A 3,856-nucleotide genomic window follows, 5' to 3' on the forward strand; every position below is an offset into this window, starting at 1 on the left:
ATGGTTAAAGTTGGATGAAATGAGTCTTTCGTTCAATAGGTATTTTCTCTGCTTCTTGTGTGCTGGGCATACAGCTGGACAGAGCAAGCTGAGACAGTTCCTGGAGAAATTCTGTTTGAAGAAGTTTTGCATGTGTCTGGAGTAAAGTCTTCCTTGTAGTTGTCTTTGGATGGAGCAGGGTGTTAAGAGTAACCTCCTTTTCTAAAGGCCAGGATCAAACACCTGGATTTGTGTGTGTGTGTGTGTGTGTGTGTGTGAAATCTAATTAGACATTTATTCTCCAATATTTTGGCTTTCTGAATTAAAGCAAAATTAAAAAAAAAACAAGCCAAAGGCACAAAAAACTGATCCACAAAATGAAAGGTAACAGAAGGGTAAAAATTAGCAGATCATAAGAAAAAGAAATAGGACACAAAATAAGTCTGACAATTTTAATTCTTTGCTTTCTCTTTTGGAAAATGTAGGTTCATTGAGACAACAATAAAACCTGCTTGTTAGAAAGGATCAGTTTTGATTGTTCTGATCTAACCTGAAACATTTCTGGGGGGAAAAAATCTTTGCCTGAAATGTTCCCTTTCGATATTTTCAAGAGGAATTTAGTGTTTTATAATTCAGATCAATGTTTTCATGACAGTATTTTAGTTAATTTATAGTTTCAAGTGTTAAAAAATAACAAAAAACAGAAAAGAGAAGAATATTATTTACATTAAATATTTTAACAATTTAATCTTAGGTATTTCTATTCATTTGTCTTCTTGAACAGCATTATTTTTCAGGTTTTTGGCTTTTAACCATAATTCAGAAATTTCTGATGTAACATGAAAAACATTTGTGGCTTAGCTTAATGGTTAAAATCTAGAAAGGTCTGTGGCTCAAATTTGCGCTGTCAAATTTTGGGTGAACTTCAATGATCTGTGAGTGCACGCTTCTTTCCATGGGAGCCAGGTGGGTTTGCTGCTTCTCTTCACCAGAGGCAGGTCTGGGAGAGGGAGAACAATGTTAAATATGTCCTAACATTTATAAAGCCACCTTTCCCGAGAAGTATGATTCAGACTGGTATTTGCCACCATTCAGCCTTAAAGTTTGAGGACACCCAGAGGACATGGGTGTATTCCCAGGTGGTGGAGGTGTGTAAACAGGTAGACATTGGGAGAGTTCGTTTCTTGGTTTATAAATACCTGCTTAGTCTGTCTGAAGCTGCTTGTGAATATGTTTAAAGTTTGTGATTGACACCTCTACCGATAGCAAGGGAGAAATCAGCCAAGAAGGTCCAGTCAAGGTCTGCAGAAAGAACTGCAAGTGCCTGCTGAGATGTTAGAAACACAACTGATGCCACCTGTAGGTAGAAGAAAAGTGGCTGGTGAAACTGTAGTCTGCTTTGCTGATGAGGGGCACCAGAATAGCTTCTGGATTTTGGTGGCAGGGGTGGTTATTTGTACTATTTGCAAGGTTGGTAAACGGCTTGTACCTCTTTATCCTTTCCAAGTTTTTCTAGTATGGACGTACTATTGCTCTAGCTTGTGACTTGAAGCTGTGGAAGTAAATTGGGGGATGTAGATGGTTGAAAGGGAAATATTATACAAAATGGTTTCCTTTGCGGGGGAAAACAAGAACAATATTTCGCATTTTTACACCGTAGCTAAAGGAAGCTACAAACATCCTGAGATGAGGGGTATGCACTTAGGTTTAGTTACTCCTTCGAAGCAGGACTGGAACAGAGCTGAGAGAAGAAGCTGAACTAGAGTTGACTAAGAAGGTAAAACAAAACCATCCTTAAAACCAGCCTAGGGGCACAGTGAAAAGTTTCAAGGGCTCTTCTCTAGCTTTGCAGTCCTGTTGCAATCATTATTATAATTTTAGAAAAGTAAGAAATATTTCAGATCATAGAAAACACTGGTATTACACTCTCTTTTGCAATTAAATAAGAATAGTTTAAGGAGCCCTATAGGCTTGACATATAGCCCTATACTCCCACTTCCAAACTTTATCAGTTTCTGTAGATTTTAAATCACATTGTTTTATCCTCTCTTCTGTGAAAGATCTAGCAGATCAAGCAGGATGATATGTAACTCAAATAATGATAAAAGTTGGTAGAGAGATTTCTTGCTCACAATTCATGGGACCCTGTGAAGTTTTGAGGCCAAACACATTGGCAGTTGCAGAACTGGACCCTGGTTTCCTAGTCAGGAGAAATACTGAAATTCTTGAGCTCTGAGTGTTCTTACAGGTTACATGTGGATTTAGACAAGCTCAGTGCCTCTAAAAATGAGAACAAAAGTGATGCTAGAGGTAAAATTGCATTGATTTTATGTATGGGAAACTCATTCAATTAAAAAAAACATACAGAAAAAGATTTATTTTACCTCCTTTTCCAATTATATTTATTATAATAATAATTGCTTAAAAATTTTGAGTGGAAATGTGAGTCTGAAGTTGACTTGGTCCTGTGTTGCTTTTTTAGCAACTTCCATCAGAGTTTTAAAAAATGTTTTGCAATGAATTTTTTTCCGGCATAGCTCAGGTATGTCATTATTTTTCTTTGCTGTTTTCTTCTGTCCCTGTGTGAGGAATGCGACATACCTCCCATGAGATTTTGTGTTGCCTTTCTTTACTTCCTATTGTTCATCTTTGGTATGTGCCGTGGCACTATTTTTTGGTGACTCTTATACTCTATGTTCCACTTGCATTTGTTGGTGTGTACATAACCATACTTTGTACTATGCCTTGTATTACCAGGGCTAAAGATAAAAAGAATTTACTTTTCTAAATCTCAGGACATCCTCCCTTTCTCATGCTTTTTATGTTGTTGCTTTTTATTATCAATATGAAGTTGTTGTTGCCTGTGGGGTAAGCCAGAGAAGAAGCCAGCATGTCAGGCCTTTTGTGAAGCTTCAAGCTTCCAGTCTCTTCTCTGATCATCTTCTCTCCGTTCTTATCTCCAGCTGATGAAACTTTGAACATGGTTTTCCCTTTTTTCCTATGCCTTTTAACAACAAATTGGGCTACTATTTGCTGACGAGGGTAAGTACATGTCTTCTAGCTTGCCAAATAAGAAAGAGTGATCCTCATATCTGTAGCAAGCACAAGTGATAGTTTTAGTAGAGTTGCTGTTAAATATCACTGTCTGGATTTAAATGTTTGGACAAAGATTAGCTGCCAGTACAAAATAAATAGCATGAATATTTAATCAAGATCTATCATCCCTCCTGGTCAGATACTGCCGCCTTTGTTTAAAAGCCCAGTATAATGGAGACACGATGCCTACTGAGAAGTCCTATGACTCTGTTAATAACTGTATAGTTTTAAAAAAAATCCAACTCATACCTTGATGCACAATCAGGAGTGAAAGAAAAGAGGGTTTATCTGTGGCTAGATAGGTAGGTGTGTACTTTACAGCCCCTTTAAAGATTATGTCTTTAAAGCTGGGGTCACGACTTTCAAAAATACAGTCATTTAGTCACTAGAGGGAGACCTGATCTCATATAACCTAGAGCGTGTCTACCACCACGGAGAGACCAGTGATAAAAATTCCCATTGAGGGCAGACAGATGTCAACCAGGCTGGAGTTCTACTGCCCAAGTGAAAGGCTGATGATTTGTTAAGCTTCTGGGGGAAGTGGGGATTGGAGAGAGTGAAAAAAGCCTTCATGGACTCACCTGATCCTCTAGGATAGCATCAGCAATGTCTTTCCACAAAACACCTCTGATCTGGGTTCTAGTGACAAGATCGCCTTTAAGTGAAGTGAGCAGAAAAGGCTTTAACCACATCTCCAGCTAGGGCTGATTTGTGCCACATTGCTTTTCTTTCTCAAGAAACCTGCTGGGTAATACACTGTTTCTCACCCCAGAGCAACATG

Source organism: Antrostomus carolinensis, unplaced genomic scaffold (genome assembly GCF_000700745.2).
Source record: "Antrostomus carolinensis isolate BGI_N321 unplaced genomic scaffold, ASM70074v2 scaffold5044, whole genome shotgun sequence".
NCBI lineage: Eukaryota > Metazoa > Chordata > Aves > Caprimulgiformes > Caprimulgidae > Antrostomus > Antrostomus carolinensis.